The following is a 14,911-nucleotide window of genomic DNA, read 5'->3' as shown; positions in this document are numbered from 1 at the left end:
AACAACCACACACGAACACACACAGAATACACACCAAACACACTAAATACACAACAACCACACACGAACACGAACACAGAATACACACCAAGCACACACTAAATACACAACAACCACACACCAAACACACACAGAATACACACCAAACACACACTAAATACACAACAACCACACGCTGAACACACACAGAATACACACCAAACACACATAGAATACACACCAAACGCAAACCGAACACACAGAAAATACGCACCATACACACACAGAATTATGATAGTAAATGTGATTAATAGCTTCCCAGAGAATCCTGCTTTCCATCAGACTCAATCTCCATCTTCAAATCATCCATCACTCCATCATTTCATCTATTCCATCACTCCATCTTTCACTCCTTCTGAAAAACTTTATACTAGCATTTTTAGAAATTAGCATTACACAAATTAGCTATATAGTCAAACCTGCTATTTTACAAACTAGCATTTGTATCTGGATATTAGCATTATCACAAACTAGCTACAAAGTAATACTTGCTAATCCAAAACTAGCATTTTAAATTTAGAAATGATCATTGCTACAAACTAGCTTTCTAATCCACAAGCATTTGTATCTAGAAAACTTTATTACCATAAACTAGCTATATAGTAAAACATTCAAATCAACAAACTTGCCCTCATGCAAACAAACTAGCATTATATACAGGTGTTGTGTTTTTGGGATATTCATCATGCTTTTATTTTTAGATACTTAGTTTTAGATTGCTACTGTATGTTATCTTCATGAGCCCAGATCGGAGTCGCCTCGTGTAACATTGTTTACGGTTATCCTGCTGCCGAGCGCGCCGCTATATCCCGAGACGTGAAATTATACTGATGGAACAAAAAAGAGGAATGCATAATAGCGGCAAAAGAAAAAAAGTCTTCTGGAGAGAGGGATGAAAATCGTCGGCGTATAAATTGCTCAGAAACCATTATTTCAGAAGACAATGGGAGACAGAAACTATAATGCTGTGAGGAAAGTACAGCATGAGCCATTGCATTTGCAAATAAAGGAAAATTACATTTAGCATATGCTAACAGCTCTGGCAGCTGCAGAATGTATCTTTTTCTTGAGATTTTCTTTCTGTGTTCCTGCTCTGGCTAGTCACTTTCTGTGATAGAAAAACATGACTCCAGCTTTTTTAACAAACCTTAATATAGTTATTACACAGTATACACGTGACTATACGTCTCTGAGAACTGGGATAAATGCTAGTTTTTGTACGTTTCATAAAATAGTTTCATAAATGCTAGCTTGTTTACAAATTGGACCAAATGCTAGTTTCTGTGAATGCTAATAGACGTATATGCTAATTTATGTGGCTGCTAGTTTGTAGATAAGCTTTTTTAATAAAATGCTAAATTGGCGTGAATGCTATCATGAGTGATTATGGATTAGCCTAGTGCCTGGATTAGTGTGTGGGTGTGTATGTGTGTGAATGCTTTTTTATAAAAAAAAATGCATTTTGTAAATGCTAGTTTATTTCAATGCTAATTGTTGTGATTGCTAGTTTGTAGATTGCCCTTTTTAATATAATGCTAATTGGTAAAAGATGCTAATCTGAGTGATTATTAGCGGATGGAGATATTAAACTGGTATCTTTATTCATGCTTATTTGTTTTCATGCTAGTTTATTTGAATGCTAGTTTGTAGATACTGAAGTCTGTTTAATATAATCTTTTTTAGTCTTTTTATTAAATATGTAGTTTTTGTAAACGGACAGACAGACAGACAGACAGACATGCTAACATTGACAGCATTCTATGTATGACTTTTAAAGTCCAAATTCTACCAAACATTTATTTATTTTTATATTGAAAAATACAATTGTTTAATTGTATTTATTTTTATGACACAACATTTTTTCCTCCTTTGTTTCTCTGCAAAGTGACGTGACACACGCTAACATTTTTTCTTCAGATACCTCAGCGTGTGATTTTCATGCGCGGCGTGTCCGGGGTTAGCCCTCGCCGCAACTCTAATTGACATGTTACATGTGGACACGAATGCAAATCGAAAGGTCTGAATCCAGTTCATTAGAATGCCGAATCCCTCCGAGAGGAAGCTCGTCACGTTAAAATGAGGACGACGTGGCGTGCCCTTTTCGAGTTTCAATTAAATACATTTCGCATTGAAATCGATGAGAAGGAAAACGCTCAGCGAGCGAGGCGGATCGATGCGTTCCTTCACTTCGCTTACGAACAGCGAGTCAAAAGGCCACTGGGTTTCACTCACTAACCCTATTGATTGCCAGCCGCTATAATTCGCTTTTGTCCCAAAGTAAGCTTTTCACCCCATTAAGCTCGAGTCGGTGGCGTGGTGGAAACCGAGCGCTGCCTAAATCATCATTACCACCTGCCAGCTCGTTCCTGCAGTCGCTCAGATAAAAGCGCTCCTATTAGGCACTCGGGCGTTCCTCCGTTCCTACGCCGTTATAAGATGGTGAGAACGGAGTGGAGCTAAGGAATTACGCATCTTCACAAACGAGCAATTTGTTTCGGTTCTGTTTGTTCTACTCGAAGTCCCGGGTTTTGTCCCTGATGAGAAGTGGAGCCATTTCTATACGGGATTCGTTTCAGATGGAGACGCTGATGATATGGGCATTGAACATACAATCTTTTCTGAAACCTGTATTTGAACTAAGGAGGCTTGCTGTGGGAGAGATGGATAGATAGAAAGATAAAACAACAAAATAAACCAAAGAAAGACAGACAGACAGACAAAAGAACAGAATAGACAAAAGACAGATAGATCGATAGATTGATAGATCGATAGATAAAAAAAGTGTGATGCTGTAGAGCAGTAGTGTGTCAATCAGGTGTCTCCTCCATGCCTCAGCATCTCCTCCACACTGTTTAACATCACAGCACATCTGGAAAAGCACTTATTCTAAAGCTGGACCTCTTTAGGACATAACCAAAAGTTGTAAATCACTTTGTTATTGTGGAACTACAGACATCGATCTAACGCTCTGAGAGCCTTAGATTCTGGAGAGATGTTTCAGCTTCAGCCTACGATCGATCCTCAGAGTGCTCTTGTGTCAAAGTGCCTGAGATGCAAATGGGGAAAAAGAGCATTCTTTCCTTCCCTTTTACTTTATCCCAAAACATCCAGAAAGAGAAGATGCTCTTAAACTGTCTATTATCAAGTCGGATGTACTTAAAAAGCAGGACGTAGAGCAGAACGTCACCAGTGTTTGCATCCATTCACTATGTCCATCATTCTGGAAGATCAGGAAGTGAAGACACAACATGGTCTAATAACCGATCATCAGGGTTAGTTTTTTACACCTTTATTTTAGGATTTATTCAGAAGCTCGATAACATCAGCATCTACACCTGACTAAGCTCCTGCAGTTAGCTCATGGCCAGTCCTCATCCACAGTCTGGATTTACTGGACTGTAGATTCCAATTAAACATGGATTAAAATGATGTGTTTATTTGAGCAGTGCTGAATTCGACACACAATAATTATTATTTCCAATTCACTATAAATCCACAAGTTCTCAGAAATAATGCAATTTAAGGAAATTGAAGTCACCCACATGTAATTCCTGCCCACGGGAAGAAAAAACTATATTTTACATTAACACAACTGTTGTACTGCCTTGTATTTAAATAAATAGAATATTAATTCTTCTTCGCATCATCCGTCTCCACCCCCCCCTGTCCTCTACATCTGCCTCTTTCACACCAACTACCTGCATGTCTTCCTTCACCACATCCATAAACCTCCTCCTTGATCTTCCTCTTTTCCTTCTTCCTGGTGTCTCCATCCTCAGCATTCTCCTACTGATATACCCCATGTCCCTCCTCTGCACATGTCCAAACCATCTCAATCTCACCTCCCTCACCTTGTCTCCAAAACGTCCTACATGCGCTGTCCCTCTAATAAACTCATTTCTAATCCTGTCCATCGTCGTCACTCCCAACAAACATCTCAACATCTTCAGCTCTGCTCCCTCCAGCTCCACCTCCTGTCTGTTACTCAATGCCACTGTCTCTAAACCATACAACATCTCAGGTCTCACCACAGTCCTATAAACTTTCCCTTTCACTCTCACAGATACTCTTCTATCACAAAATATACCGAAAAAAATTCTAAATGCAACATTTGTTTTTGTCACATTTTTCAAAGATCTAAGACTTTTTCTATGCACACAAAAGGACTATTTTTCTCAAATATTGTTCATAAATCTGTTTAAATGTGTGTTAGTGAGCACTTCTCCTTTGCTGAGAGAATCCATCCACCTCACAGGTGTGGCAGATCAGGATGCTGATTAGACTGCATGATTACTGCACAGGTGTGCTTTCGGCTGGACACAATAAAAGGCCACTCTAAAATGAGCAGTTTTATCACACAGCACGATGCCACAGATGTCGCAGGTTTTGAGAGCATGTTCATTTGGCATGCCGACTGCAGGAACGTCCACCAGATCTGTTGCCCATGAATTGAATGTTAATTTCTCTACCATAAGCCATCTCCAAAGGCATTTCAGAGAATTTTTAGTACATCCAACCGGCCTCACAACTGCAAACCACGTGTAACCACACCAGCCCAGGACCTCCACATCCAGCATCTTCACCTCCAAGATTGCCTGAAACCAGCCACCCAGACAGCCACTGAAGAGGCATGGACCAACAGTCACAGGCCACAATTAACAACCTGTGTTGCATTGTGTAAGGCAATTGGTGGTCCCACCAGATACTGACTGGTTTTCGGACATTCCATCTGGATGGATAGATGAATAAGTGGATGGGTAGAAGGATGGATGGATGTATGAATGGAATGATGATTGGATGGATTTTTGTTGCATTATGCAGTTAATATATAAGACTACTATAAGAGCATTTATTGCTCTAGTTGTATTCTAGTGATTTGAGTTGCTCATCTGAATGGTGTTTAAAATCCCTGCAGTGGAGCTTCACATTTGACAGAAATGCAAACACACACTCACACACACAATGTTAACAGTCCAGTATAATGATGTGACTCAAACACAGGGTTTTTGTTAAAGTTCTTACATTGTACATTACATTTTCAGGATTGTTAGCGAGCCTCCACTGGGCCTACTTTCCTTCCTCTTCTTCTTCTTTTCGACACTGAACATAGCTAATCAGTTCCATTTTGTGTACCAGAGAGACTGTGTGCATTGCGTGGACTGGATTCTTGCATCGCTTGGGAAAAATGTTGTATAAAAATGAATGTCATGCGAATAAATGAAAATGTAAATGTGCACAAGCATGTACACACAAAGGAACAAATGAGGTACCTAATGAGGTGTGCCTACAGGATCTAGTTCTCCACTGAGATTCAACATTACATATCTTAATGCGTAACTGGACTGCTCCATGTACTAACACAGCGTGCAAACTCGCCTATTAACACACTTTATGTTTATAAATTGTGCTTATTTTCTGGGCTGGAAAAGGCTTCTGGTTATGAATGTGAGTAGTGCAGAACCTCAGAGTCCACTGAACACCTTTATATGATGTATCACAGCTCTACAAAAACCAGGTGTAGATTTCGACCTCTAATGAACAAGCCAGAGGTGACGAATAAATGACGCAAAAGGGAAAACAGACTTTTTGGAGTTACACCAGATGATTTTAAATCATTAACGTATATAAGCATAGAAGAATAATAACAGTATGTGACAGGAATTAGTGAACTGCAGGTATTTAGGGTATCCATGGAGGACCATCTGCAGCAGCAGAAGTTGAGTCATAGGTGTGACTCGGGTTTAATAAGGTAGGATAAGATGGCAAGTGAAACCTGAGCAACCGAAGAGTCACACTGCTGCACATGTAACTGAAAGGCCATCAGGAGTTACTACGTGATCAAACACTTCACGTCTAGCAGTCTGTGGTCCTAATCCAAGTACTTCACTTAAAATTGGGGATGAAGTTGCTCAATTTCTAGTGTCATTTGCATGTGTTTACCCAGAAGGATAATATACAGGGGAAAAAGGCAAAAGAATACGTGTGCATAAAGTTGCACAATTAACACTGATCAGATAGATCGAGATCTGAGTCGGGATGCAGCCGTATTCCTGACATTTTCTAGTCTATCAACATTGTGATCCACGGTTTAAAAGAAAAAGCAATGAGGTCTGAAAACAAAAGCAAGAAGACAAAACTCTGATCAGAGGCCAGTTTTCGGTCATTTACTGTTTTAACCAGCGCTGGCTCAGTACTGTGATGAGGCCTAATCCTGCCTGAAAGATTTCATGCAAGTATGAGCTTAACCGCTGAGCTACAACCTTTTCTAGGATCTCGGAGATAAAGAGAATGTTTGATATTGGCCTTTACACCCCAGTGCTGTTGAAGTCTCAATTCGGATCGGCGATTTATTTTCTATAACCGCAGCTCTGACGCTAGTTCTGGTTGCAAAGCAAAGAATGTGTGTAATAGAAAAATAATCTCTACTTCACCAAGGTCAGATTTGGAAATCAATGGTTTGTTGTAAACTGCTCGTTAAAAAACGAAACTTTGCAGGATCAGTAGTTCATTCCCTTTAAAAAGACAAAGTACTTTTTGGTAACTTTTTTCTGCTCTGAAGAAAAGGTCCTAAGTCATCTCATACCTTTGTTTGGTTTGGTTCCTACTTATATATTTGTATATATATTTCATTATTTCCTATAATATGCTGAAATAGAGTCCTGAATCAAGGCTATTGAAAAAGTAGGTAGACCCGATTCAGCTGTACTGCAAAAAGAGCCAGCACATTACTGAGAACATTATGCTTTATCTACAACCCTCAACACCCTCCAGCTCTCAGTGACACTCTGAATCATCATGTCCCGCCAGGCACTGCACTTTCCCTCCTCTCGCCATTGCAGTTTTATGGCCAAATGGCCTTGCAGGTATATTGGATTTTTTCTTTTCAAATCCCTCAAGTTGCTACATTCAGGTAGATGTCACAACCTATATATATATATATATATATATATATATATATATATATATATATATATATATACTTCCTGAATGTTTTTTTTTTTTCCCCATTGCAGTTTAAAACTACGCACAAGTGTAAATTCCTTATCAACTCCAAGTCTTTGCCTGTGAAAAGCAAATTGCAAATAATTTGCACAAAGAAAATGACACAGGTCAGAGGCTGAGTTTTATATAAATACGACCTAATCGACCTAAAACTAGCAAACAATGAGCCGTTTCACTTGGATTCAGATTTATTTCTTAGAGACACTTTTATTTTGTTTATATACCCAGAATTCTCTGAGCTCCTGGAGTCTTGTGTGTATATACCCCAGAATTCTCTGGGCCACTGTGTTGTTGTTTTGTGTGTGTGTGTGTGTGTGTGTGTGTGTGTGTGTGTGTGTGTGTGTGTGTGTATATACACCTAAATTCTCAGAGCCACTGGATTGTTTTGTGTTTATAACCCAGAATTTTTAGAGCCTCTGGTTTGTTGTGTGTGAACACAGAACTGGCTAAAATAGTTGCTTACACTCTGAATCTCTCTGAAAACAGGTGTGTTTAAGCTTTTTCAGCTCTGAAATTAAGCAACACGTGATGGGGCTCCTGGAAGTGTTAATGTTATCACAAAAGGGATAGTTCCAGGAGTTTCAAGAGTAAACAATGACTTGCCAAATATTTGGAACCTAATGGCATGAAGGTAGAGTCTGGAGATGGAGATTTATATGGCCAAAGGTTTGTGATCTCCTGATCATCACATCCATATAAGGTGCACTTTACTAGGATGATTATGAATGCTTTAACCTTAAGACAGACCTTTTCTACGTCTCAAAAACTGAAGTGAAGAAGACACTTTTTCACAAAGAAATGACCTAAGGTGATGTTTTGGTGATGTTGGTGGATGGTGCTGTCTGCACAACTCCATAATGTTCCAAAAGTGTTCTTCTGGAGTGTAAAGACCATTGCATTACTTTCATTCTCATAATATCCTTTCCTGAACCCTCTTACTCTATGAACTTGGGAAGAGAGCATGCTGGAAGTGTGTGTGATATTCTGGACTCCAGGGTGATCAGTTTACACTCACTGATTCTCAGATATGAATGTTTTATGCTTTCGTGTCTACTGAATTTTGCTTGGTGCTGAAAGTCCTAAATTCCTGCTCACTGTGACACAAATGCAATCTTTATTCACATTCCATCTGTCCAGTTTTTTCTTTTGGTTCAGTGTGGGGGTTAAAGCGTTTTAGGATTTCCAACTCTGAGAGCTTTTTCTCCTTTAGATAATGGCTTCAGTCAAAGGCCACTGCTGTTTCTCTATCGAGCCGCTCCAGTATTTAATGTTCACTGCGAGCTATTGTTCTCCAAATGCTTTCCCCTGCTGCAGGACACTCATGTGGCATGGCAGTGCTATTTCAGGTTGTGAGTGGAGGCCAGCGCTGAGGGCGATGGCCGCTCCGTTTGCATGTCCAATCCTGTTGGGATCGTCGTTAAGGGTTCTGCTATAATTATATAAGAATCACACATGGGTGTGGAGGGAGGAGCATATCTGCTACTTTCGCCAAAAATATTTTTTACAATTTTGTTCTATTGCTATTGAGAAATAAAAAAAATAACTCGGGGACCATCTGTAGTCATTAATTTCCTAACACTACATTTGAGTTAACAATCAAGATAACTTATTCAAGATAACAATCTGGACTTTTGTGAGAACAACACTTTTAACATTGAGGTTTCTGCTGCTGCCTACTCACAGCTACAGAGCATCTGGAAAGTATTCACAGTGCTTCACTTTTTCCACATTTTGTTGCAAATTTATAAAAAATAAAGAAATTAATTGGCACCAATTACAGCCTCAAGTCTTATTGAGTTTGATGCTACAAGCCTGGAACATCTATTTCTGGGAAGTTTTTTCAATTCTTTGATGCAAAACCTCTCCATCAGGTTGGATGGGAAGCTTTCAGATCTCTCCAGAGATGTTCAATAGGGCTTAAGTCTGGTCTCTGGCTTGGCCACTCAAGGACATTCACAGAGTCGTCCCTTTGTTATCTTGGCTTTAGGGTTGTTGTCCTGTTGAAAGATGAACCGTCGTCTCAGTATGAGGTCCAGAGTGTTTTGGAGCAGGTTTTCATCAATGATGTCTCTGTACATTGCTGCATTCATCTTTCCATCATTCCTGACTCGTTTCCCAGTTCCTCCCACTGAAAAACATCCCCACAGCATAATGCTGCCACCACCATGCTTCACTGTAGAGATGGTATTGGCCAGGTGATGAGCGGTGCCTGGTTTCCTCCAGACATGGCACTTGGCATTCAGGCCAAATAATTCAATCTTTGTTTCATCAGACCAGAGAATTTTGTTTCTCATGGTCTAAGAGTCCTTTAACTAATAATCAACTGAATTTACCACATGTGGACTCCAATCAAATTGTAGAAACATCTCAAGGATAATTAGTGAAAACAGGTTGCACCTTATCTTAATTTTGAGTTTCATGGCAAAGCCTGTGAAGACTTATGTACATGTGATTTTTTTTTTTTAGGTTTTTATTTGTAATACATTTGCAAAGATTTCAAACTAACTTTTTTTACATTGTCAGTATGGCGTTTTTGTTTGTAGAATGTTTAGAAAAATAATGAATTTAATTCCTTTTGGAATGAGGCTGTAACAAAACAGTGAAGCACTGTGAATACTTTCCGGATGCATATAACTGTACAGTTAAATGAGTTCCCAACAAAATGAAAGAACAGAGAAATAATCATGGTTCCATTTTATGCTCTTATACACGACCTATTGTTTAATGTGTATAGAATATGTGTAAAAGAAAAAGTAAATGTAAAAAATAGCTTTGGATCCTGCAGTTGACCTGCTTTGATATGTATTATTTGTCCTTAATGTTTTTATTTATTGAGAATTAATTTAAAACAAGCCACACCCAAATGGAGCAGATATCTTTAGAATCAGAAAAATCAGGTTTATTGGCCAAAACACAGGGAATTTGGTTCCAGCTGTTAGTGACAGCTGTGTGAATGCAGGGTATGGTAGATATCTCCAATAAATGGTGCGTCCACAGAGCTGTCATTGGACAGCTTATCCATCTTAAAGAAATCGCAAGGGCGCTGAGAAGATGGTGGAGATGAGATTCTGTGAACTACAAAACCATACCTTATCATCTTCATCCTTCATCTTTGGCCTTGTTCTGATGTTTGGTTAGGTCCATCTCTCTCACTGGCTTGATATGTAAATGAATGCACCATGGGGAGCCATCAATCCCCCATATTGAGGAGGGTTAGGGGAAATGAACGCCTTCCTCATTGCCATTCACTTTAATCTTCATAATCTGAAGGGTTGAATAAATTCTGCGGATCTGCACCATGGCCGCGGCGATCCATTTTTATCCATTTGGATTGGCTGATTGAAATGGATCTTTGGCCAAGGCAATTTTTTGTTTTTCATCATTTCATGTGCTTCCTTTATTTTGGATGGTAAAAAAAGAGAAAAAATCACGCAAGCAACCCACCTGGCCTCGTCACCAAAAGATTTATGAGCTGGAGAATATGTGAAAATGAGGTAGATTCCACCGAGAGGGGGGTGGGAAAGAGAAAAGGAACCCACAGAGAAACAGAATGCTTCTATATACTTCTCAAGCAGACCTCGTCTTTTTCACAAAGTGTTGTGCTCTGCCTGTTTGGAGCCAATTATACCGAAAGCGTCGCTGCCTCCCACTCCTCTGCGATCTATACGCACTGGAGTTCAGTTACAGTGCTGTGAGATATAAGGGCTTAATGAAGCAATGGCAGAGAGCAGACCCAAAAAACAGCCATTAGGCAGACTCTGCATATGGTACGGGTTCTCAAGTCTGCCATGTGTATTTTTCTTTCTTACGTTTTTCATTTTTTTCCACTGTTTCAGCAATTCAACAAGCATCTGTGTTCATTATGTCCAGGGGCAGCTGGTGCACATGGGCTTGCACAGCGAAACCCTTTTCTTCACTATACGCTTCCATTTTCAGCATCCACATCTGATTATTCACTGTTCTACCGCCAGTCCTGTTCAATTGAAAGGTTAATTAGAAGGTGTTGATTTATTTTCTGCAACAGCACCTCCGACATAAATCACAGCTTTATTAATGCGCTTGTTCGAATACATTAGCGGTTCAGGAGTAACACCTCATTCACAGAGACTTTACAATACTTCAGATAAACCGTTTAATAAATAAAAAACGTGTCGTTGTCAATATGCAGAAGGTCTTTGGAAGGAAATGTTTAGGTGGAATGTATGGAAGGAGTCTCCAGTCTCCAGTGTAAGAGCAGAACGTCTGACTTATGCTCTTTATAGAACAAACAGGTGAGAGTAAGAATCAAGGCTGTGGCTGATTTCATTTTAGCTCAGGCTTCTTTTAGTGACACTCGTTTCTGATGAATACTGCAACCATTCCTTTACACAAATCCATCAGAGTGATTAAGAATGCACATGTGGGTTTCATGAACAGAAACAGTGATAACTTTCTCAGAATTTGATTTGGTTCTAGTGCTGAGTGATATGACCATGTCGTATAGATATTTAAACCTATTTTATAATAAATTCTATTGCAAACTAATTAAAAGCAGCTCCTGTATTATCAAAACACAACCGTTCAAGGAAAGTAAACATAAAGGGGTTAAACACACTCTGTCCAATCCGAGTGCAAATGCTTTATATGTATGTTTTGTGTTATTGACGTTTTCTCTCAGTTTGGAATTCAGAGAAAATACATCAATTAAACAATCAATCAATAACAAATTCAGCTGTCTATCAGTTCCTCTAATTGTTGAATGATAACAATTTGATATCAGCTGCATCACTTTGTTTCTTTTTTCATTTTTAGGCTCATTAGATTTCTGGAGTACTTCTCAAGCAATGTGGTGAGGATCTTCTAAAGGTGCACCAGGAAATAACAGCAGGAGGTAAGAACAATGACCGAGGGATTTTAAATGTGTCTAATGAACACAGCAGAAATGTTTCAGAATGAAATACAGAGTGAGATCACCTATTTAGTCTATATTTTACATTGGTTAAAATTACCCACAATGCTGTTCATCTACCTTGTGGTGGTGCTGAAGATGATTTAGTGCCTGAATTGTCTTTAGAGAGAAAAATATAACTATAGAACAACTATAGACACAAAATCAAACAGATTAGCTTTAAATATCACATCACACTCACCATCTTGTAGATCATTAATCACCCCGTCTCAACCTCTGGTGTAACTCAGCATTGTATTCTCAAACTTCAGTCTGAAATCAGCATCAACATCTTCAACACTGATTTTTAACATGATCTTCTGTATATCAGAATCACAAAACACATTGCAAATGCACTGCATGGATTAAAGTATTGGGACACCTGATTTCTCGAGCCGTATGTGGTTCTTCTCCAAAACTGTTGCCCAAAGTTGGTGGCACACAATTGTACAGGACATATTTTTGGATGTAGTAGCATGAATTAGGAGACCCAAACGTGATCTAGCATGAAAATGCCCCTGTGGACAATGCCAGCTCCATGAAGATCTGCTTTGGAAGATCTCCTGCTATAGAGCTCCAACCTTATTGATGAAGATGTTCATCCCAGGCCTCCTCACCTCACCTACATCTGATTTTACTTCTACATTATTGTGTCTAAATAATTGTGCCTCCATGAAATCTAGTGGAACATCTTCCCAGAAAGGTGGAGTTTATTATAAGGCCAAAATGCAACACAGTTTGGAATGAAATGTTCAGATCCTGGTCAGGTCTCCACCACCATGCAATGTATTTTATTCTATTCTTGAGTTATATTTTAACAGCATAGATGCAAAACTAAACCCGGAGTCTAATTTCCAGCCAGTTTGAGTGGAAAACTACCTGAAATATGACATAAACGAGTCGGCGCTTGTCCTCCGTCTTGTGTAGCTCTGTTTCTTGTCCTCTTGGCAAAGCCACAGTAGCAGGGTGACATTTTACTTCCCAAAGGGCACGTGTGAGATGGAATTACTGCCGAGTGTCAAGCACGTCATCTCAACATGTTTAAATGGCCGCTCTGAAATGCCAGCACACACTAACGAAAGACATTCGAGAGAACTCACGTTTCCTGTCACGTTTTGCCTCCGTGCTCCGACTCGAGCAAAAATCACATGAAAAAGCCGCTCATAAGCTCATGAAGAACAGGAAGTGAGCAGAGGAAGTGCAGTTAAAAGGAGAGAAAAAAACATCACTGCCATAGGGGTAATAAAATTAGGCTTTAAATGTGTTTTTTTTTCTTTTTCTCCTTTATTTTTTCAATATCTGAGCCTCGCACTCATCCCTACATTTGTGTCCTAATATAGTCAGAGTTGAGTGCTCTTCTGTCCTCCTCAGCGGAGTGCATCTATTCAAATCCCGTCTTCCTAATTCAGCCCTGCTGCAATCGCACACACACACACACACACACACACACACACACACACACACACACACACACACACACCCCAGGTGAAAGGAGGAGGAGCAGGAACAAGCTATTCTAGTACGTGAAAAAGTGTAAGTGTGTGTGTGTGTGTGTGTGTGATTGATTAATAACAGGCGTGGGTTATATGCTAGCATTGTTCTAGTTCAGATGTACAAGGTACAACACACACACACACACACACACACACACAGGACTTGACAATGCTGCAATTCCTACACTTGTTTTTTTTTAGTTGTTCGTAAATAATTTCAGCTAAACGGAAAATGTTTCTGATGCTTTTCCTCCACACGCTGATGTTCTCATAATCTATCATGTAAAAAGTGTGTTCATGAAACAATTAGCACATTTAGCAGCAACCAGGCTTCTATAACAATCAATGAGAGATGAAATGGTGCCTCCATGTGCTTAATCTTCTACTAACGCAGCTCAGCCACTGCAGCGAATCGCTTTCCATAGACACACACACACACACACACACACACACACACACACACACACACACACACTTACATTTATGATATTTGATATACACCATTATCCACAGCAACTTACATTTATCTCATTCATAAAGCTGAGCAGTTGAGGGTTAATGGACTTGCTCAGGGGCAGAGGAGAGGCATCTTGATGTGGCTGAGATTTGACCTCACGACCTTCACAAGCTACCACAACCCCCACTACCCCCTCCTCCATTAAGGGGGTGTCAATATTTCTGTCCTGACTTAATGCATAATCTTTTTTTTTGGTAACTTGGAAAGTGGTAGCTCAGTGTTTGAGATATTGAACTTATTACCAGAAGGTCATGAGTTCAAGTCCCAGCACCACCAAGTTGCCAATGTTAGGCCCTTGAGCAAGGCCCTCAACCTTCTCAGTATAGCAAACTGTACAGGCAATTTAATGCTAATTCATCCAGAGACACCTAGATTATACAACTGTCTGCCTATATGGAAGAACCACAGACAGCTTTTGTCAATACACTGTGTTGTGTGTTCATGCTGTTGCAGAACCTCTAAATAGCAGAAACCAAAACTCAGCTGACCAATCAGGAGTTATTCTTTGGCAATGTCAACTTACGTTCATTAGGGTCCAAATCTGGAACGGATTTATGTAAAGCTGAGGTGTGACCATGTTAAAAGCTCAATAGAAGTAAAATTCAATCGAACTGAAGTCATGTAATTTGCCCCTGGTCCTCTAAGTGAACAGTTTTCACACCTTGGTTTTCACACCCAACTGAGCAAGACCTGGTCTGGCGAAAACAAGCCAGTGTGGAAAAAAGTCCTTCAGAGCAAACATCATTTTTATAAACCCCTGATAATTCCACCCCTGTCTCTCCTTCTCTCTTTTTTTCTTTCTCTCTGAAAACACCTTTCTTAGCAGATGTTTATACTCCAAGGCATTTTGCTCAACATGCCCCAAAACAGCCGGTCTCTAATCTGCATTACAAATTGCTGTTTCTTCCCACTGGCATTTGCCTTTATTGTTTC

General features: G+C 39.6%; 1 protein-coding gene across 2 annotated transcripts in view; it reads left to right on the top strand.

The window, feature by feature from the left end:
• Nucleotides 1-14,911, top strand: part of lingo2 (leucine rich repeat and Ig domain containing 2) — a 232,002-nt gene that overhangs the window by 69,787 nt on the left and 147,304 nt on the right. For both annotated transcript variants that reach the window (XM_046850348.1, XM_046850347.1), the window contains exon 3: nucleotides 11,833-11,911. The gene's annotated coding sequence lies outside the window, so the exon portion shown is untranslated. The remainder of the gene's footprint in view (nucleotides 1-11,832; nucleotides 11,912-14,911) is intronic.

The sequence above is a fragment of the Silurus meridionalis genome, chromosome 5 (genome assembly GCF_014805685.1).
Source record: "Silurus meridionalis isolate SWU-2019-XX chromosome 5, ASM1480568v1, whole genome shotgun sequence".
Lineage (NCBI taxonomy): Eukaryota > Metazoa > Chordata > Actinopteri > Siluriformes > Siluridae > Silurus > Silurus meridionalis.
The sequence above is the reverse complement of the archived record's forward strand: the minus strand, read 5'-3'. Positions and strand labels throughout refer to the sequence as shown.